The 24306-nt window shown below is 37.2% G+C and overlaps 1 non-coding gene and 1 pseudogene across 1 annotated transcript; one reads left to right on the forward strand and one right to left on the reverse strand.

Moving 5' to 3' along the window:
• LOC143398294 (antigen WC1.1-like) overlaps window positions 1-24306 on the reverse strand; it is a 90561-nt pseudogene that overhangs the window by 52441 nt on the left and 13814 nt on the right.
• Trnaa-ugc (transfer RNA alanine (anticodon UGC)) lies at window positions 1290-1362 on the forward strand. The gene has a single exon. It is a non-coding gene; the product is annotated as a tRNA-Ala (tRNA).

Here is a 24306-nt window from a genome sequence, read left to right on the forward strand (position 1 = left end):
GTGTGTGGAGCAGACCTGAGCAGATGACCCCCGCATCCTCCTTGTGACTGCAGTCGTGCTGCCCCCAGCCCTGGGAAGGGCACTGCCACACGTGGGCCTCCTCTCCTGTGCAGTTCAGCTCATCCAGCCAGATGGGCCCTGATCCCTCTCCAAAGTGAGCAGAGACGGTGGCCTCCAGGGCCACTCCATAGCCCAGCTGTCTGCACACCACGTGGGCATCACTCAGGTCCCAGCTGTCATCACAGATGGAGCCCCAGGAGCCCTGCTGCAGGATCTCCACTCTCCCTGCGCAGTGACTGCCCCCATCCACCAGGCGGAGCTGTCTGCTGTCTGAGGAGAGACAGGGTCATGTCAGTGGGCATTTACACAGGGAATGGGGAGGCTCTGGTGCTGGGGGCCTTGCTCACCTGAGCAGTTGGCAGTGTGGCCCTCTGAGGATGCAGAGCCTGCTGGGTCAGACCAGGAGTCATTGCACTGGAGCAGCAGCTGGGTCTGGTTTCCTACCAAAAGGTTTAGAGAAAAGGAAACTGAATTAAACTAGACAATAACCTAGTGATGATATCTCAAAACTAAAGCCCACTATTAGTAATTTTCTATCTCCAGAGCTCATCTTCTATTTAAGATTTCTGCTGTGGCTTTTGACACACTCTTTTTTTTAAATCAAATATCAGGAATGACTATAGAAAATGTGAATATATTAGTGCTGCTTAAGAACATTGCATATCTCCCAGGGAAGCAAGACTTTTTGGAATCTAGTTCAGGGAAAAGTAAAAACTAACATCAGTTATTTTGTCCTGGAGGTATTTGACCATTCAAAGGTAGTAGTTGATACTCTGAAAAATCTCAGCATGTTTGCCACATTTTCCTGTGAGTACACTAGTAAAAATTAGGGTAGACCAAAGAGGAGAATCCTTTTAAACATTCAGAAAACTTGTATCATATTTTGTGAACTAAAAGAATTTTTGTCATAGGAATGAGTGCCCAATAACTCACCATTTCACTTTTCTTTGTATAATGTGATCTACCCTATAAAGTGAATTGAAAAGCAAAATAAAATCATTTCCGAGTGTTTTGTAGGAAGAAATATTTTTCAAATACAAAGTTTTTCAAGAAAAAACAAAACAAAAACAACCACACATATAAAAGAGTTTAGGAAGAAAATGAAGTGAACAAAGGAGAAAAAAAGGAAAGATTTTCAGAGGGTGGTCCTGGTGAATTACCTTATAGGTAATTAAAATAATCACAATTACATTTTGTAAATTAAATGACATGATGCATGATGGGAGGGCTGGGGTATAGCTCAGTTGGTAGAGCGCTTGCCTTGCATGCACAAGGCTCTGGGTTCAATCCCCAGCACCACATACACACACACACACAAAAAAAAAAGAATCAATAAATGACATGATGTGAATTTTGGTAGAGAAATGATCACAAAAATCCAACAAATATTTGAGAGTTAATATTATTAAAAAGAACCAATAAAAGTCAGTAGCTAAAAATGAGAAATCAGAGGATAAGTGTAACAATAATGTAGATCAGTACAAAATATAAATAGTAAGTGGGAAAATACAGAGTGAAGAACAGAAAGACAAAAACATAGGAAATATAATAGAAAATGAAGAGACATGGTGAGAGAACCTAACATTCCTATATACTCTACAAGTTTTAGGTATTAGTGGTAGTGCAAAAGTATAAATTAGAAAATACACAAAGTGAGATAGTTAACACACCTGTCATTTTAAAAAATACCCACAATATCTGTGACACTCTATCTATTGACCTGTGCAGTCCATTTCTCCTTGCCTCCAATCTGGGCTGACAGGAGTGAGTTGTTTATAAACAACAGAATGTGGTGAAGCCAGCACAGCTTGACTTAAGAACCTTGCTAAGAAAGTCATGCCTCCTCCTCTTCACTTAGTAGTATGTTTGCTCTATGGGAAATCTACTCTGTAGAGACTATCATGTGGGAGAGAGCATTTGCAGGTGGTTCTGTCAGCAACCCCAGGTGAACTTTAAGCTACCAGAAATGTGAATGAACTATCCTGGATTCCCAGCTTGGTCAAGTCTTCAATGACCTCAGCTCCAGATGAGATCCAAGTGCAACCTCATGAGACCACAAATGGCAACTGTCAAGAGCCCTTGCCAAATTTGTGAATCTGGAAATCATGGGCAAAATAAAATGAATTCTTCATTTGTGTCACTATTTTTTTTTTGGGGGGGGAGGAATGGATTAAAAAGCAATAGCAACCAGGACAATTACATTTACTCTGAAACAGTAATCATATATTCCCATGCTTACTGTGGCACTATTCACAATAGTTACTATATGGAATCAGGTGCCCATTGAAAGACAAATTCATGAAGCAAATGTGGTATAAATACAGTCATAAACAAAATGGAGTCCTGCCTTTTGAATCAAATGGTAGGAACTGTAGGACATCATGTTAAGTTCAATAACCCAGACACAGAAAGAAAAGTACTACAAATTCTCCATTATATGTGGAAGCCAACAAAGCTAATTTATGGAATTTGGCAATGACACTTGATTATGTAAGAAAATCTTTTTTTAAAACTTATTTATTTTTATTAGTTACACATGACAGTACAATGATCTTGACATATCATACATGTAAGAAAATCTTGAAAATATTTGAAGACTGAGGGGACATATCACCTTATCCACTTACTCTTAACTAACCACTAAAAATATTTTATATATTCAGGGATAAATATGGCAGAATTATAGGATAATACAGAAAAATAATAGTATTGAGAAATATGTGTTAGGTTACCTGGGAATTTTATACTATCTTTGAAGCTTATTCAGATTTCTCAAATTATCAAAGAATAAAAAATGTAAAAAACAGAGAAACAAGAGAAACAAAGCCACAAAAAAGTGAAGCTGAAAACTAATAGTTATATTTTAGATACTGGGTGTCCTCCAAAAGCTCATGTGTGAGATTCAATGAAAGAAAGTTTAAAAATGAAATGATCAGAGTATATGAGCCTTAACCTAATCAGCATATTAATCCTCTGATGATATTAACTGGGTGCTGACTATAGGCAGGTAGGGTGTGGCTGGATGAGGTAGGTGCCTGGTGGCCTGTCTTTGGGGTTTATATATTGTCCTTGTTGAGCAGAGTTCTCCCTATTTCTGCTTCTTGGTGGCCATCTCCTGACCTGCCTTCTCCTGCTACACTCTTCCACCATGATATTCTGTTTTTCCTAGAGGCTCAGGGAATTAAGTCAGCTATCTAAATACTGAGACCTCTGAAGCCATGAACTTCAAAATAAACTTTTTCTCTGAAAATTGTTCTTCTCAGGCCTTTTTGTCACAGCAGCTAAAAAGCTGACTAAAACACTAGTAGAATTAATTCCTAGGACATTTCACTAAAAGAAACACTAAATCATCATAAACATAAAACACCAAGAATACACCTAGTAAAAGTTATGTATAATTTCTGAGAGAAACTAGAGACATACATTTTAAGTTAATTAGCTCGATATTGATGTTTGGGTCAAATCAAAACTCAGTCTAAAGACTATGATGTTTTTATTGTATTAAATATATCAAGTTGTTTATAAAATTTATGTAAAATGCACAATACCGAGTATGACCAATGCACTGGGCAGGAAAAACAACACAATTAGAACACTACTCTTTAAAAATGTTAATCAGACATGCTGTAAAGTTATAATAATTAAGGAGGCATGAATGGCTACAAGCATAGAAAATGACAGAATGGAACAAAACAGAGTATAGAGCAAGAGTCAGAAATAGCTGCACCGTGTGTATGGTGGCACCATAGTGGGGAAAGGGCTTTTCAGTAATGATTCTGAGTCAATTGGATGTCCAAACAATAATGTGAAGCTATGTTCACACCACACACCCTGTATAGAATACCAACCCCAGAAACATTGTGCAATTATATGTAAAAGAAAAATAATTAAACATGTATAAGACACTCTTGGAGAATATTTTTATGATCTTATGATAGCACGGTTCTATTTAAAATGACAATAGATGAATGGATAAAAAATGTGGCATATATACACAATGAATTTTACTCAGCAATAAAAGAGAATAAAATCATGGTATTTGCAGGTAAATGGATGGCCTAGGAGAAGATAATGCTAAGTGAAGTCAGCCAATCCCCCCCACTCCCAAAAAAAATGCCGAATATTTTTTTTGTATAAAGAGGCTGATTCATAGTGGGGTAGGGAGGGGGAACACGGGAGGAATAGATGAATTCTAGATAGGGAAGAGTGGAGAGAGGGAAAGGGAGGAGGCAGGGGATTAGCAAGGATGGTGGAATGTGATGGACATCATTATCCAAAGTGCATGTACGAAGACATGTCAACATAATTTATATATAAACAGAGATATGAAAAATGGTGGTATATATGTGTAGTAAGAATTGTAGTGCAAAAAAGTACATGTATAAAGACATGAATTGGTGTGAACATACTTTATATACAAAGGTATGAACAATTGTGCTGTAAATGTGTAATAAGAATTGTAATGCTTTCCACTGCTGTTGTGTATTTAAAAAAATAAAATCAATAAAAGATAAAAAAGAATTGTAATACATTCTGCTGTCATGTATTTAAAAAAATAAAATCAATTAAAAATCACAATAGAGGGTTTGAGGCTGTAGCCTAGTGGCAGAGCCCTTGTCTAAGAGTGTCTGAGGAACTGGCTTCAATCTTTAGCCCCACACAATAAAAAATTAAAAAATAAAATATAGGCAATATGTCCATTTACAACAAAAAAATTAAAAAAATGGACATTAGAACACTAAGTGTACAGGGAATATTGACATTCTGTGTTTCACTGAGAACAAGAATTTGACTCCAAAAATAAAATCCATATTAAGGGAGGAAAACTAAAAGGACAAGGATTAAAAATCATATACAAATATATCCATATTTGCACTAAAAGACACTGATATGATAATTTGTAGGGTCACTATTTGGATATTCAAAAAATGCAAACAACTCAAACCTCAACATCATTTGAATGGCTCAACACATGATCCTGTGGTTATTTGGCAGAAAACTCTACAGCAATAAAAATAAATGAAGCTTGACTGAAAATAAAGACATGGGTGAATTCTAAACATTATGTTGAGTCATAGTAGACATGAAAAAAGAACATACTGCATGCATTTACATAAAGCTCAAGATGTGCAAAAATATTTTGGAGAAGTTAGAGTGATCTTCCTTGGAAGGGAGGAGGGCATAGTGCCTGGAGAGATGTGCAGGTTACTCCTGGGAGCTGCTGATACTCTCTGACGGCCCAGGTGAGGAACACGACAGAGCTGTCATTCATTGTTATACATTGTTGTCCATGAATTTGAATAAATAAAAAGGCTTACTTAAAAATATTGCTCTTAATACCACTTGACAGGGCCTGAAAGATGAATGATCATTTAGAGGAATCCTATTTTACCACAGAATGTCTCAGTTTTGAAGTCAGCTCTCCACACTGTCTCCTCTTAGAGACATGTCACTCTAGTACCAGCCAGCCCTGCCCTCTCTTACCTGAGCAGACCACAGAGGCTGTGTTTCCATGGGCACAGGCAGGAACACCCAGGGCAGTCACAGGGCAATTCCACAAGAAGGACTCAGACCCTGAGCAGTGGAATCGGTCTCTCCAGATCTCATCTCCTCCTTCCACAAAGTATGCTCCCTTTGGGGTGGAGATGGCGACTCCACAGCCCAGCTGACTGCAAACTACATTGGCATTGGCCATATTCCAGTGGGAGGAACAGAGTGTTCTCCAGCCTCCAGAGGTCTTCATCTCCACTTGACCCTCACACTGAGAGCTGCCATTTTTCATGAGCCGAACATCTGTATATCCTGGTAGAAGACAGGGCTTTAGCAACATCACACATTTTTCTTACCTCCCACAGCATGCATAGGAAGGTTAAAATCCTGTTGTGAGTCTCACCTGAGCAGACAATTTGCACTACCCCTCTGTGGGGACACCTTCCTCCAGGACAGGGTACTCTGGGGCAAAACCAGAGCTCAGGCTCCTGTCCTTTACACTGGAACTCTTCAGCCCAGACCTGTTCACTGTCTTCTCTAAGGGGCAGGTCCCCCAGGACAGATGCAGCTTTGCCACACCCCAGCTCTGCACAGATGACCTGGGCTGTGGGTAATGAGAAATTTCCATCAGATACTGGAATCCACTCTCCTCCAGAATTCACTTCCACTTGCCCAGAGCAGGGTCCATGTCCTCCAACCAAATGCACAAATCCTATGGAAGAAATAAATAAACAACAACAAATATCAGAGAATAGAATTGGAAGATACAATTCACAGTTAAAGCTGTGAAATATTTTTATTTTTCATGTTTGTGGTGTAGGGAGCGGATGAATAGATGGTACCAGAATGTGAATTCTCTAAGCAATTGTCTGAAGACAAATTTTGGAGAAGGAATTTAAAGGTCTGTTCTAAATTGCTGATTCAAGAATACATATATGTCCATGAAATAAATATATATATACATGTATTATTATATAAATATCTCTAGTGTGTACATACATATGTTTTCCTTTTAAATGGACATATTATTCTTTATATTATAAAAGTATCTCTGTGTTTGTATGATTGTTTTTGACACTCCACCTCCTTCTTTTCTTTTTTAAATATAGGATCCATATCTATTCACTGAATTTGAACTCAGTATAGAAAAAGACTAGAATTAATTTTTCATTATTTTATGCCCTGAAACCTTCAATTCATAGATTTAGAGATAATAATTCCAACTAAGACAACATTTGTTAATAAATGAAAACATTCAATATGTATTAAAAACTGACAATTTACATTTTTTCCTATTTAGGGATGAGAAGGAACCCACTAAATAGTGTGAGACTGAGATAGAAACCAGGTTATTTTGACTAAAGTAATTTTGGTTCTTTACATCATCATTTCCATTAAAGAAGACAGAGAGGTCATTTAAAAGTAGGAACAAAATTTATTCAGATATTTGAGCAATTTTTTTGTATTGTGTTGTTTTTAAGGGTTCATTCTTTTCATAACAAACAGAGTTTGAAGAATCCATTTATTGAAGCTGATCACGAAGTGGTTTCAAGTATGGGTTCAGACATTTTGGGGGGCATCTATTTATAGATGTGAAATTGTAATATAATAGTAATTTTATGTAGTGAAGAAATTCAGCAAGGAATCCTTTCTCAAAAGAATAATGTGTTCATTATTTTTTCCCCCAATAAACAGTCAATGTGGAACAGGCATCAAAAGTATAGTCTAGGAGCACAGGCAGGCCCAGGAGAGTGTTCTCTCTAAAAATGGAACAAGACAAGGATGCCCTCTTTCACCACTTCTATTTAACATAGTTCTTGAAACACTGGCCAGAGCAATGAGACAGAGGAAAGAAATTAAAGGAATACAGATAGGAAAAGATGAACTCAAATTAGCACTATTTGCTGATGATATGATCCTATACCTAGAAGAACCAAAAAAATTCTACCAGAAAACGTCTAGAACTGGTGAATGAATTTGGCAAGGTAGCAGGATATAAAATCAACACCCATAAATCAAAGGCATTTCTGTATATCAGTGACAAATCCTCTGAAAGAGAAATGGGGAAAACTACCCCATTTACAATAGCCTCAAAGCAAACAAACAAACAAACAAACAAAAACCCTTGGGGAATCAACTTAACAAAAGAAATGAAAGACCCGTACCGTACAGAATGCTAAAGAGAGAAATTAAAGAATACCTTAGAAGATGGAAATATCTCCCTTGTTCTTGGATGGGCAGAATTAATATTGTCAAAATTACCATAGTACCAAAAGCAGATTTAATGCAATTCAAATCAATATCCCAATGACATTCCTCATAGAAATAGAAAAACAGTTATGAAATTCATCTGGAAAAATAAGAGACCCAGAATAGCTAAAGCAATACTTAGCAAGAAAGTGAAGCAGGTGGCATCACTATACCAGACCTTAAACTATACTATAGAGCTATAGTAACAAAAATGGCATGGTATTGGCACCAAAATAGAATTGTAGATCAATGGTACAGAATAGAGGACACAGAGGTAAACCCACATAAATACAGTGATCTTATATTAGACAAAGGTATCAAAAATATATATTGGAGAAAAGATAGCCTCTTCAACAAATGGTGCTGGGAAAATGGGTAATGCATATGCAGCCAAATAAAATTAAATCCCTATCTCTCACCATGCACAAAACTCAACTCAAAGTGCGTCAAGGACCTAGGAATTCAACCAGAGACCCTGTACCTAATAGAAGAAAAAGTAGGCCCAAATCTCCATCATGTTGGATTAGGCCCTGACTTCCTTAATAAGAGTCCTATAGCACAAGAATTAAAATTGTGAATCAATAAATGGGATTGATTCAAACTAAAAATCTTCTTCTCAGCAAAGGAAACAATCAGTGAGGTGAATAGAGAGCTTACAGAATGGGAGCAAATTTTTACCACATGCAGAGGGGATCCAAGATGGCAGAATAGAAGAGGTACTGTTTCTGGCTGCTCTGTGGAATTAAACCAAGAAAACAGTCAGGCGGCTTCTCCACAAGGTCTCACCTATTTGGAATATAACATCTCAGAGCACACGACAGAACCCCTATACAGCGGATTTTCACAGAAACCATCAGAGTTGCAACCACCTGTGCAGAAATCAGAGACTCTGTGATCCAGTAAGACTCTGAACTCCAGACCCAAAGCCTGCAGTTCTAGCGCACACGGCTCTCAAGCGGTGGAGCAGAATCACCTAATCAGCTGCACCTGCTCCCACACAGGTCACACGGCTGCAATCTAGCCACATCACAAAGCCATCCCATCTCCCCCCACCTCACCAGACACCCCAGAGCTGGAAGCAGACAGACTCCATCTTGGAAAACCTCTCTCGCCATTTTTTTTGGTGGGCGTGGCTATCAGTGTGGACCTCCCTTTGAACAGGTACCTGGTTTCCAACTTCCTCCCCCTCCCCCCTTCCCAGCTGAGATTACTCTGCACAGTGACTACCCAGCACAAATACCGCTGTCAGCTGAACAGGAGTGGGAACACAGTGCGACCAGGGCACCACCCACCTGGAGCAAGGTGAGAGTGAGAGATCCTGCAGTTAGGACCTGATGAGAAAAGGAGGGGAGGGGTCTAGTGACGAAAGATTGAAAAACCTGTAGCAAACCAGAGAGACAAGGACTGGGAAGCTCCAGGCATGAGAGGGAGACAATACCGGGGTCTCAATCCTCTCACCCTGGTTAAGACAACCTACTGAAAGAGAAAAGAGGCAGAAAGGAAATGAAATTTTAAAAGTTTTTTTTTTGCCTTCTTATCCATATTCTTCCTCCTCTACCCTTCTATCCTCTGGCCTTCACAACCCCAACATATGTGAAACCAAGAACTTTACATGAAATAGAACTATGAGAATTGAGTCACATGAATAATATAATATAGAGGAATTGCATAAGCCCCCTTTTTTTTCTTTTTTAATAATTCTCCTTTCTTTTTTCTCTTTCTTTCTTTCCCTTTTTCTTCTTTCTTCTTCTTGCACCCTCCAAATTTTACTATTTTAACATCCTGTAATTTTCTAAATACATATGTGTGTCTGTTTTTATGTACTCTACTGTCTTCCCTCGTACTTTTCTACCTTAAGTTACTTCCTATCTATTCCCCTGCTTCTAACCCTCTTCATTAGATTTCTTCTTCAAATTTCTTAAGTTATATTAACCCCATACCCTCACATTTCTCCCCCTTAGCATATCATCCTACGCCTGACCTCCAGTTCACTGTCCACCACCAGAAACTGTACACCTTTTATGAAACTACTGATTATATTTTGTATAATGATATATATTCCATTATGAATCCAACATTTCTGGACATTGAGGCTTACTATAAATGTCTTAATAACAATAATTTGTTCATAGGTGATGTACTGTTGATATTCGAATCTGTTAACATTGTACTTCCCCACAAAGGAGGGATCTTGAAAACATACAAGAGCACTAAAAATCCATAGGGTAAAAACAATAACACACCAGTCACATGGAGCTGTAAAAAAAAAAAAAGCAAGCAACATGAAAAGATAAGAGAAGAAAGTATCACAAATAATTCAAGACAACACAGTATTAGAAGAATTAATAGCACAGCAGAAAGAATGACAGAGAAAGATTTCAGGTTATACATGATAAAATGTTTTGGGATCTCAAAGAAGACATTAGATAACAAATATAGACAGTGAAAGATCACTTTGACAATGACTACATAAACAAATCCAAGAAGCAAAAGATCACCTCAACAGGGAGATAGAGGTTATATAAAAAAATCTCAAACAGAAATTCTTAAAATGAAGGAAATAAGAAAACAAATTAAAAACTCAAAGGCGAGCATCACCAATAGAGTAGACCATTTAGAACATAGGACATCAGACAATGAACATAAAGTAAACCATCTTGAAAAGAACTTAGACAACACAGTGAAAATGTAAGAAACCACGAGCAGAATATCCAAGAAATATGGGATAGCATAAAAAGACCAAATTTAAGAGTTATTGGGATAGAGGAAGGCATAGAGGTCCAAACCAAAGGAATGAGCAATCTGTTCAATGAAATAATATTAGAAATCTTTCCAGACATGAAGAATGAAACAGAAATCCATATCCAAGAAGCCTACAGGATGCTGAATGTACAAAAAATCACAACAGATCCACACCAAGACATATTATAATGAAAATGCTGAACATACAGAATGAGAGTTTTAAAAGCCACAAGAGAAAGGAATCAGATTACATATAGGGGTAAACCAATAAGGATAACAGCAGATTTTTCGACACAGACACTGGAAGCTAGAAGATCCTGGAACAACATATTTCAAGTTCTGAAAGATAATGGGTGCCAATCAAGAATCTTTTATTCAGCAAAATTAAGCTTCAAATTTGAAGATGAAATAAAAACCTTCCATGATAAACAAAAGTTAATAAAATTTATAGCTAGAAAACCAGCACTATAAAACATCCTTGGCAAAATATTTCATGAAGAGGAAATGAAGAACAACAATGAAAACCAGCAGAAGGAGGTAGCACACTAAAGGAAAAAGTAATCAAAGAGGAAAACCAAGTCAAATAACAAAATTAAACAAATAAGGCTGGAAATCCAAACAATGTCTCAATAGTGACCCCAAATATTAATGGATTAAATTTACCAATCAAAAGAAATAGGCTAGCAGATTGGATTAAAAAAAGATCCAACAATATGCTGCCTATAGGAAACTCATCTATTAGGAAAAGACATACATAGACTGAAGGTGAATGGCTGGGAAATATCATACCACTCACATGGACTGCGGAAGCAAGCAAGGGTTTCCATCCTTGTATCAAATAAAGTAGACTTCAAGCCAAAGTTAATCAAAAGAGATAATGATAAACATTACATACTGCTCAAGGGAACCATACACCAACAAGACATAACAATCATAAAAATATATGCCCCAAACAATGGTGCAGCTATGTTCATCAAACAAACTCTTTTCAAGTTCAAGAGTCAAACTGACTACAAGACAATAATCATGGAAGACTTTAACACACCTCTCTCACCACTGGATAGATCTTCCAAACAAAAGTTGAATAAAGAAACTGTAGAGATCAATAACACAATTAATAACTTAGAATTAACTGACATATATAGAATATTTCAACTGGCATTAAGTGGATACACTTTCTTCTCAGCAGCACGTGGATCCTTCTATAAAATAGACCATATACTATGCCACAAAGCAACTCTTAGCAAATACAAAAAAGTAGAGACACTACCATGAATTTTTTAAAAATTTCTTACATACATGACAATAGTGGTATGTTTTTTTTACTACCATGTATTTTATCAGATCATAATGGAATGAAACTGGAAATCAATGACAAAATAAAAAATAAAAATTTATGCATCACATGGAGACTGAACAATATGCTACTGAATGTACAATGGGTTATAGAAGACATCAAGGAGGAGATTAAAAAAATTCTTAGAGGTAAATAAGAACACAGAAACCACATATCAAAATCTCTGGGACACTAAGTACTAAAAGGAAAATTCATTGCATGGAGTTCATTCCTTAAAAGAAGAAAAAGTCCACAAATAAATGACCTAACACTACATCTCAAAGCCTTAGAAAAGAAGAAAAAACCAGCAGCAAAAGCAGTAGAAGGCAAGAAATAATTAAAATCAGAGATGAAATTGAAACAAAAGAAACAATTGAAAAACTTGACAAAATTAAAAGTTGATTCTTTGAAAAAAAATTGACAGACCTTTAGTTATACTAACAAAGAGGAGAGAGAGAACTCAAATTATCAGCATATGTGATGAAAAAGGCAATATCACAACAGACACTACAGAAATACAGAAGATAATTAGAAATTATTTTAAAACCTTATACTCCAATAAAATAGAGGACATTGAAGGCATCAACAAATTTCTTAAATCATATGATCTGCCCAGATTGAGTCAGGAAGATATACACAACTTAAACAGACCAATAACAAGTGAGGAGATAGAAGAAGCCATCAAAAGACTACCAACCAAGAACAGCCCAGGACCAGATGAATACACAGCTGAGTTCTACAAGACCTTTAAAGAAGAAGTAACACCAATACTCTTCAATTTATTTCAGGAAATAGAAAAAGAGGGAGCACTTCCAAACTTATTCTATAAGGCCAATATCACCCTGATTCTAAAACCAGACAAAGACACTTCCAAGAAAGAAAACTTCAGACCAATATCTCTAATGAAAATAGATGCAAAAATTCTCAATAAAATTCTGGCAACTCGAATACAAAAACATATCAAAAATATTGTGCATCAGGATCAAGTGGAATTCATCCCTGGGATGCAAGGTTGGTTCAACTTATGAAAATCAATGAATGTAATTCATCACATCAATAGACTTAAAGATAAGAATCATATGATCATCTTGATAGATGCAGAAAAAGAATTTGACAAAATACAGCACCCCCTTTATGTTCAAAACACTAGAAAAACTAGGGATAACAGGAACATGTCTTAAATTGTAAAAGCTATCTATGCTAAGCCTCAGGCCAACATCATTCTAAACGGAGAAAAATTGAAGGCATTCCCTCTAAAATCTGAAACAAGACAGGGATGCCCTCTTTCACCACTTCTATTCAACATAGTTCTTGAAACATTGGCCAGAACAATTAGACACATGAAAGAAATTAAAGGGATAAGTATAGGAAAAGAAGAAGTTAAACTAGCACTATTTGCTGACGATATGATTCTATACCTAGAAGACCCAAAAAAAACTCCACCAGAAAACTTCTAGAACTAGTAAATAAATTCAGCAAAATAGCAGAATATAAAATCAATACCCATAAATCAAAGCCATTTCTGTATATCAGTGACAAATCCTCTGAAAGAGAAATGGGGAAAACTACCCCTTTCACAATATCCTCAAGAAAAAAGTACTTGGGAATCAACTTAACAAAAGAGGTGAAAGATCTATACAATGAAAACTACAGAACCCTAAAGAAAGAAATCAAAGAAGACCTTAGAAGATGGAAGGATCTACCTTGCTCTTGGATAGGCAGAATTAATATTATCAAAATGACCATACTACCAAAAGCACTAGGCAGATTTAATGCAATTCCAATCAAAATCCCAATGGCATTCCTCATAGAAATAGAAAAACAGTCATGAAATTTATCTGGGAAAATAAGAGACCCAGAATAGCTAAAGCAATTCTAAGCAGTAAGAGTGAAGCAGGTGGTATCACTATACCAGACCTCAAACTATGCTACAGAACAATAGTAACAAAAACAGCATTATATTGGCACCAAAACAGACCAGTAGACCAATGGTACAGAATAGAGGACACAGAGACTAACCCACAAAATTACAATTATCTTATATTAGACAAAGGTGCCAAAAACATGCACTGGAGAAAAGATAGCCTCTTCAACAAATGGTGCTGGGAAAACTGGAAATCCATATGCAACAAAATGAAATTAAACCCGTATCTCTCCTCACCATGCACAAAGCTCATCTCAAAATGGATCAAGGACCTAGGAATTAAACTAGAGACTCTGAATCTAATAGAAGAAAAAGTAGGCCCTAATCTTCATTATGTGGGGTTAGGATCCAAATTCCTTAATAAGACTCCTTTATTTCAAGAATTAATACCAAGAATAAATAAATGGGATGAACTCAAACTAAAAAGTTTCTTCTCAGTAAAAGAAACAATCTGTGAGGTGAACAGAGAGCCTACATCCTGGGAGCAATTTTTATCCCTCACACAACAGATAGAGCACTAATCTCTAGGGTATATAAAGAATTAAAAAAGCTACTCACTGAAAAAAACACCCAATTAACAAATGGGCTAAGGACCTGAGCATACACTTCTCAGAAGAGGGTATACAATCAATCAACAAATATATGAGAAAGTGCTGATCACCTCTAACAATCAGAGAAATGCAAATCAAAACTACTCTAAGATATCATCTCACTACAGTCAGAATGGCAGCTATTCTGAAGACAAACAACATAAGTGTTGGCAAGGATGTGGGGGAAAAGGTACACTCATACATTGCTGGTGGGACTGAAAATTGGTGCAGCCAATTTGGAAAGCAGTATGGAGATTCCTTGGAAATCTGGGAATGGAACCACCATTTGACCTCTCCTAGGTCTATACTCAAAGGACTTAAAAACAGCATACTACAGGGACACAGCCACATCAATGTTTAGAGCAGCACAATTCACAATAGCTAAACTGTGGAGCCAACCTAGATGTCCTTCAGTGGATGAATGGATAAAAAATGTAACATATATACACAATGGAATTTTACTCACATTAAAAAAGAACAAAACCATGGCATTTCCAGGTAAATGGATAGTTTTGGAGAAGATAATGCTAAGTGAAATCAGCCAATCCCCCCGAAAACAAATACTGAATGTTTTATTCTGATATAAGGAGGTTGACTCATAGTGGGAATAGGAGGGAGAGCATGGGAGGAATAGATGAATTGTAGATAGGGAAGAGGGGTTGGAGGGAAAGGGAGAGGCAGGGGATTAGCAAGGATGGTGGAATGTGATAGACATCATTATACAAAGTACAGGTATGGAGATTGAATTGGGTGTCAACATACTTTATATTCAAACAGAGATACAAAAATTGTGGTATATATGTGTATTAAGAATTGTAATGCAAAAAAAAAAGAATAGTGTTACCTTAGATTAGGTAGAGGGAAGTGAAAGGAGGGGAAGGCAGAAGATGTGCGGATAAGAAAGATAGTAGAATGAAACAGACACTATTACTTTATGTATGCATGTGGCTGTATGACCAATGTGATTCTACAGTATGTATAATCAGAAAAATGAGAAATTAAATTCCATCTATGTATGATATATCAAAGTATATAAGTGCATTCTACTGTCATGTATAACTAATTAAAACAAATAAAAAATTAAAAGAAATTTTATCACCTGCATACCAGATAGAGCACTAATCTCTAGAATATATAAAGAACTCAAAATCTTAACACCAAAAAACTCACAAATAATTCAATCAATAAAAGGACTAAGTAACATATTTTCAGTATGTCCTCTAACATGACACTCGGATACTTCTCAGAGATTATGTACAATCAATCAACAAATTTATGAAAAAATGTTCAACATCTCTAGCAATTAGAGAAATGAAAATCAAAACTACTCTAAGATTCCATCTCACTCCAGTAATAATGGCAGCTATTAAGGATACAAAGAACAATAGGTGTTGGTAAGGATGTGGGGAAAAGGGCACACTCTTACATTGTTGGTGGGACTGAAAATTGGCACAACCAGTTTGGAAAGCAGTATGGAGATAATGGAAAACTGGTAATGGAACCACCATTTGATCCAGCTATCCCACTTCTTAGTCTATACCCAAGGGACTTAAAAACAGCATACTGCAGGGACACAGCCACATAGATATTTATAGCAGCACAATTCACAATAGCTAAATTGTGGATCCAACCTAGATAACCTTCAGTAGATGAATGGATAAAGAAAATGTGGCATTTATACAAAATGGAATATTACTCAGCATTAAAAGAGAATAAAATCATGGCATTTGCAGGTAAATGGATAGAGTTGGAGAATATAATGCTAAGAAAAGGAAGCCAATCCCCAAAAACCAAATGCCAAATGTCTTCTCTGATATAAGGATGCTGATTCATAATGGGGATGCAGGGGGAGCATGGGAGGAATAGATGAACTTTAGGTAGGGCAAAGGGGAGGGAGAGAAAGGAAGGGGGCATGGGAGTAGGAAAGGTGGTAGAATGAGATGGACACAATTACCCTAAGTACATGTATGAAAACACAAATGGTGAGACTCTACTTTGTGTTCAACCAGAGACATGAAAAATTGTGCTCAATTTGTGTAATACGAATTAAATTGCATTCTGCTGTCATATATAACTAGATAGAATAAATAAAATAGTTAAAAAACAAAAATCATTAATCTACCTCATTAAAATTGTTTCTAAAAATGTTATAATTTGAATACTCCCTTTTCTTTCTGAACCTGATGTATTAACATGAAGGGTGGACTCCTGAAGTGTTACTACACTGGTAATTTTAATTTACATCATTATTAAAGAGGGGTAATGAGAATTTACCTTACTTATAGAGTCAAAATTCAGATACAAAAATTCCAAACTGAAATCACTAATCTTTCAGAGGTTATGTTTTAAAGAACATGAGACCTGCAGGCACATCATAAAATCAACCCTCAATAATGTCCAGTGACAGGAACAGTAAAGATCAGCCTCCAGAACAGACAGCCGACTAGCTGTAGATGTCAAAGAGAGTCATAACACGTGGGGGAAAAATGATACCTGCTCTTTAGAAAACTTCAGAGTGGATTATGAATAAGACCCATTCTAGGGCTTTCCTATTAACATAATTTTTTCAGTATGTCCTCTAACATGACTTTTCTATATTGACTAAAGTCTTTTAATTATGTGATAAAACAAATCCTTTCATTGATGTAGAATTGGGTAAGGAATTAATATTATTACAGATATTATTTTACTTTAAAACACAATTTCACTTCCTCATAGTTGTGGAGGATGGAAGTGTGAACTCAGTGTCAGCCAGGTTGGCTCCTTCTCTCAAGACTATAGAAAGGAGGATCCTTACTCACCCTCCCTCACTTTTGCTGGTCAATGAAAGTCCTTGGTGTGCCTTGGCTCAAAGATTGATCACTTTGGTTGCTGCCTTTACGCTTACCTGTCCCTCTTCTCTTTGTCTGACTCTGTGTCTCCCCTCTTCTGAGAATGAGAGTCAGGTTGGATTAGGAGTGTGAGTGAGAGGCTTTAGAAAATGATTAAAGAATTCAATGCAAAACAGCAGGATGAAAATTCTCCACTTCATTTCTGCTATAGTAACTGGCCCTTCTTCTAAATCTGTGATGCTTCAGTGAAGATTTTTTTGAATCTCTTCCTATGAAATATCACACTTAGAAGACAGAATCATATCCCAGTCTAATCAACTGTCCAGGAGTAGTAAGATTGGTAGGAGGGACACTTGTCTTAGTCTCATGAGACTAAGCAGTGATTGATGACAATGACATGAAAAGAAAAAGAAAAAAATCATGAGGTTCCTTGTTTTTCCCCATGGTTGCATGTTGTTTCAATCATGACAAACACTGGAAATTACACGAGGCATGGTAAGGACATTTCAATATCTGCATGAGACTGGTATTTTAATGACATGTGAATTCTTAATATTGAAATAATTCCATAGAGATTGTCATGTGAGGTACATAGATTTTGGATTCACCAGAGCCATCTATATGTTTGTTTGAAACAGTATCAACATTTTTTCTGTGTCTTGTGCCTAACATTTCTCAATATGAGGGTCATGGCAGAGCCTAAATGACTTGGGATCCTCACCCATCTTGTGTCTGACTCATCTGAGAAGAGGAGGTGAATTTTCAAGGTGAAGTCTACGCTGACACTGAAGGCCACTCCCCAGCTCCTTGTCCTTGTAAAGGAAATCAGTCTCCCTAATCTCACCTGAAAGATATCAGGACTTATCTTTATGTAGGAGGGACAGCAGAAAAAGAACAATTTTATCAAGAACCACTGAATGGAGAATAAATATAATTAACCAAATTTCATGAAAACGCCAATGGAACAACACAGAAACAAATAAAAGTAACTTTAAAACCTTAAGATTTGCCATTTACATCGTAAACACTAGAGAACAAATTCTGCTTTCTGTGTTATAAATCAGAAGGGATAGAGACACACTCATGCTTCAGTTCCAAAGGAGAATGCATCTGGCCCACAGCAACCAACCAAGAAAAATGGTCTTCCTCTGTGGCCTAAAGAACTTGGAGGATTGGCATTAATAAGAACTGAACGTGCAGAATGTGTTTGGTACATGGCAGCAAATAGCCTCTTTTGGTGGCTTCTCTAATAGGAACAGACAGATAGGCAACTCACAGGCAAAGTCTTCGTGTTGGTTGCTTCCTATATAAATAAATGAAGTACTGTGATATTTATCCTAAATCCATCCTCAGTCTCAATTTCCATTATTAAATCTATTTGAATTCTCCAGTAAATATCTCCAGTAAATTCTCCTAAATACCTCAACATAATGGCCTTTTTCATGGCTGTGTTTAAAGATCAATAGTGATAAATGCTATTGACAGTGTTAAATGTGTTAAAAGTTACTAAAAATGATATACTGTCAAAGATATTCATATGCTTATGTCCTTATGTCTTGACAGAGAAGACAGAACCTGGGGAGAGTAAGTGACTTATTAGAGGTTAGACATATGGTGTCATTCAGATCTTTCCACTGGGACCTCATTTACTCTTCTCAAGGATAGCTCCTCTTGCTTCAGCTCCCTCCCTTTTTGAATCCCCCCTCCATGTCCTCAACAGCAGGGATATATTGTGTGCCTTTATCCTTGGTGCCTCATCTCTACTCTTATTTCACAGAGGTGGCCTCTACTTTACAAACTGGGTTTGTTTGCAAAAACACTTCAATCAAGTCCCACGAGGGTGTGTAGAAACCTGGTCTCCAGGAAACTACTCTTTCTGTACCTGTGCCAGGTCCTGGTAGATCCCCAATTCTCCACATTCCAGCTTTTACAAAACTAGGGCTCTTTCATCTTGTGGTAATGCCTCTCTCACTTCTCATCACTATTAGAACTTTTGGGCTCAAATCTATCCAGGCAAACAAAAGAGGCAGGGTGGCAAGGTTGATTTCCAACATCTTTCATCAAGATTACCCTTTATTTATTCCACTAAGACCAAGATTGCCACCTCCACCCTGCCTGTAGCTGGGACTCATCTGCATACAACCAGTTCTCTAGGGTTTTGATCATAAGCCTTGTTTCTGCATCCATCTGTTTCCTCACCCATGACTTCACAATCTTACTATACTCTTTAGGGCACAGAACCATGTCACCTGAGTAGATGGGAACATCACCATCAGATGTGATATTTGGGCAGGCAGAGGTTCACATAATTCCAGTATCTTCCTTGAAGACTGAACTTGCCTGTTCTCTTGGGCTTCCCAGTCATCTCTGAAAGCCAAAGTGGCATCATGACTTTCACTTTGAGGGGTAGCGGGAGAAAAGGAGAGTGGTTAAGGGACCTCAGAAATGAGCAAATATGCTTGTAATCAGGAATGATAAAATGGGGCAGAGGAGCTTCAAAGGAGACATAATCTAAACTTCCAACCCTGGCCTGATACAGGAGAGAGGTATTTGAAGAGAAATTGAGAATCTGCCTCCATGTTTTCTGATTTGAAGTACTAAAGTTTTTTCAGAATTTACCATGTTCCAGAAATGTTTTTAGGTGCTGGATATATATATATATATATACATAATGTTTCAAGGAAACAATGCAGATAAAACCAAACAGTTTCAAGCCATTTGAAGTTTATGAGAGACCTGGTTGGAAAAAGAAAGAAAAATTGCATCTGTAGAGGTCCACTGATTCACATGAATCATTCTCACTAGAGTAAATTCAAACTTACAGTCAGATATATCCTTGTCTGATTCTTTGCTTCAAGGACACATTGCTTCCTTGGGCAAGTTTCAAGTTTCTTTAAAAGATGTCATCAATGGGGCCTTTTCTCCCCTCATTATAACCTCAATATCTCATCATTGAGTCAATCTTACAAATTGTTCTTTTTTGACACAGCAAGGGTGTACAGAATTTACACAGATTACACAGAGTCAATACACCACTGTGTTCTGTGCTACTCAGATAATCCTTATGTAATATTTTCAACCCTCCAATGCCATTCCCCAGACACTTTAAACTTCCTCTGTCTCCCTTAAAAGTTTTATTTCTTCCATTATCCTCATTCTTATCAAATTTACCTTTCAATGCATTTCTCTTATATTATTGAATCCATTGCATATAAACTATATAACCTTCCCCCATATCTTTTCACCTGTAGCATTTTTTCCTTTTTTTCTTAAATTAAATTTATTTTAATTGATGCCAAACATAAATAGTATACCTATTAATAGAGTAAATAGATCTCTTGATGTATATATTTCTAATATGTTCTCTTTTGGCTTTTTGAAAAAAAGTTCATTTCTGTTATCTATAGTCTTCCTACTGTGCAATGGTGCACCAGAACTACTTCTTCCTATCTAAGTAAAGGCTATTACTAATTGATCAATCTAAAGCTTTCCATTTCTAACCCCTACACATTCCAGCTTATGGTAATCACAATTCTAGTCTAATGTTCTGAACTTTTATGAGTTCAACTCTTTCAGATTCAATGTATAGTGAGATTTAGAAGACCCTTCTTTACCTAATTTCACTTAACCTAATGATCTTCAGGTCATGCATGCTGCAGCAAATAAAATATTTTATTCCTTTTTATTTTTCACTTTTTTGGATGAACAGTATTCCATTATGTAAATGTACTTCATTGTATCCATGTATTAGCTGATGGACACTTACATTGTTACCCTTTCCTAGCTACTGTCAGTAGCGCTGCCATAAACATGGGAGTACAGATGTCTTTTCAACATTGTAATTTCATTTCCTTTGGATATATGCTCAGCAGTGAATTGCTACATTATATGTTAACTTTTTATGGAGTTATCTGATAATGTCTTTGCATTTCTCTGTAAAGGACAGATTTGCCATGTTCTGTATTTTTGATTGGCAGATTTTTCCCTTGGTTCTATGAAAATTTCATGGCACTCACTTCTCATCTACATATTTTCTGTTGAGAAGTTCACTGTCAGATAAGTTAGGAGACCCTTATGTGTTCATTTTTTTTTGATTGCTTGAGATTCTTTATCTTTAATCTTTGAGAGCTATATTATAATATGTAAAGAGCCCAAGTCTCCGGGTCAAATCTGGGTGCCCAACCCCCAAGCAGAGACTTAACTCTTTCCATAGTATGCTACCTGAGAATTTGGGAAGCACTGAGGAGGGTGGTCCTGTGTCCACCAACACTGCAATGCTGTCACACACTGAGGCCACAGCCTGCCAAGGCAACACAGAACTGGGGAGGGACCAAGGCCCTCAATGCTATGAGCTGCCTACTCTTGAAGTGGACTGATGGACCAAGATTCTTGCAACCAACCACGGGTTCTTCTTGAGTCTGTCCCACCAGCACACAGCTCTTGCTCTATGACTTCTGTGACACCTTTGAGGTCTCTAATTTCTACTGAGTGCTGAGTATCACCATGGTGGGCCTGGCATTGTGATCCAAGACAAAATCCTATTTCTGCTTTTGCATCTTGCTTCTTAGCAAGTGGAGACTTGATTTTTTGTTGTTGTTAAAATAGGTTGGAGGAGCATTGGTGGAGACAGTCTCTCTGCTGTCTAATTAAACACAGTTCCAGAGTCTCAGTCTTAGTTTACTGGCATGAGGATGAGGCTTGTTAGGCTCTACTGGGCACCTTCCTAGTCCTGAGTTACACATCTAAGGCCTGGATATTACCATTCCATTCCCCAAGAAGGATGCATCTTCCTTCATGCTGGGCTGCTTGGATTATGGGAAAGGGCAACTCCTATTTTCCCTTCTCCTTCAGTACTCCTTTTTATATTTATCATCATAAAAGCAGGCACTTACCTGGTTTCTTTTCTTTTCATACACTGGGTTAATTTTCTCCTATCAAGTTGTTTGGTGTGTGAAAAACTGTTTATGTGGTGTATTTGTGGGAGATCACTTAATAACTATCTTGATCTGAGTCCTAAACTACATAATGTCTTACCATAATAAACATGCATTAATATTTTATTGCTTTCAACATTGATCTGGGAGCACAGTGTTAAATTTACCTCCCAATATGACTTTATACAGAAATTACTTGAAATAGAAATGTTGAGAGAATCTACTGTAGTACTGATGGAAGGATTGTGACTCACAGCATTTCACTCACAGTTCTCTGGCCCTTCCTACCAATAAACTAAGAATTGTGATGTTTGAATCTGGAAAGGAGAATTGCAACTTTCCAGTAACCCATAAATTCCCTTGTGATGTGTTTAATCCCTGTGCCTATATACCTACTAACCCAGTGCAAAAATATCTCTGACTCTACATTACAAACACTCAATTCAACTGAGGAAAGTAGGGCCTCATTATTGTTTGTTCTTTGAAAATCACTGCAAGTAGAATGTGTATGCTAACTTGTGTGCTAATCTTAAAAATAGTAAATTAGAGAAACAAAATTATGCAGATTGAAATACTCTACAAAAAATATCATACAATAGTGGTGAGCAGTAAAATGACACTACTAGAGATTTACAAGACAAAATGAAACTCATAAAATTTCATTTTATAAATGAAACCCATCGTTCACTGCTATCCTTGATTCCACTGATTGAGGGAATGTCCTCTTAGTCCTCTCTGGACAATTCATCTCCTGTTCCCCCAGGGATCAGACACTATTTCCTGGAAATTTCCATTCTTTTAGGTAGTGGAGAATGCACTGACCATACCTGAGCAGATGACTCCTGCATCTTTAGAGTGCCCGCAGTTGTTCTTTTCCCAGACCAGGGCAGGGCAATTCCATAAGGAGTCCTCCTCCCCTGTGCAAGCCATGTCTGTCAGCCAGATGGGCCCTGATCCCTCTCCAAAGTGTGCATAGAGCAAGGCATTGAAGGCCACTCCACAGTTCATTTGTCTGCACACCACGTTCCCATCATTCAGGTCCCAGCTATTGTGACAGACAGTGCCCCAGGAATGCTGGTGAAGGATCTCCACTCTGCCTGCACAACGACTGCCCCCGTCCACCAGGCGGAGCTGTGGAGTCTCTGAGGAGAAAAAATCATGTCAATGATTGTTTTTACAAAGAGAGTGAGAGGGGTTCTCTTGTCATGTGGTACTCTCTCCCCCACCAAGCAGTTTGCAGAATTACTTTCAGAATGAAGAGGTTGCTGTGTAAGATATGGATCATTCATTATACTAGGGCAGCAGCTAGGTCTCAGTTTCTACCATAACATGTTGGAGAATTAATTGTGAAAAATTAAGAAATGGAACTAAACACAACATAATCAAGTGAGTAGTCTTAGGTAGAAGTGATGTAGATCTTATCAGAGTAAAACTTGTTATTTGTAGATTTCTGCATATGATGTGACAAAACAATTGGAGAAATGGAGTAGTTCAAAGTGTATTTTCTTAATGATTTCTAAGATTTAGTATAATAGGCCAGTATCTGAATTGGTTTCTCATTAAGTACATACACTTGAGTACCCATGGCTTGAGATTTGGAAGGATGAGAGCACAGGGGATGGAGCAGGAAATGGGGATAAGATCATCAGGTGTTTCAGTTGACAGCCATGAATCCAGGAAAAAAAATGCAATTAGATAGCCATTAAGACTGAAAAATGAATGGATCATAAGACAAATCAGAGTTAATGCAATATATTTCATTAATGAGTTTAGGCTTCATAGTTCAAATATGGAAAATTAATTTGTGTTTAATTTGTAGATTGGGCAACCTTCCCAAATAGATGATGTCAGGTAGTGACATTGCCCAAATGCCACTAGGAATCATAGAATGTTACTTTCCCCCCAAATATATCTAGCCTGTGATTGGACTTCCTGTCAGGAGTTCTTGATGAGGAGGCAAATAGCAGAATAGAAGTACCCTTTTTGTGACTCTGTAAGTAAAAAGAGGCAAGGAACACAGGGGAAACTGTATTCTGAGAAGAGAAAGAGGAAGAACACTGGGAACCAATACAAAAATGATGAAAAATGTTAATGATATGGAGAAGCATTAAGGCATCCCAGAGAAAAGTACAAGGCAATTTACAACTTC

Source organism: Callospermophilus lateralis, chromosome 4 (genome assembly GCF_048772815.1).
Source record: "Callospermophilus lateralis isolate mCalLat2 chromosome 4, mCalLat2.hap1, whole genome shotgun sequence".
NCBI lineage: Eukaryota > Metazoa > Chordata > Mammalia > Rodentia > Sciuridae > Callospermophilus > Callospermophilus lateralis.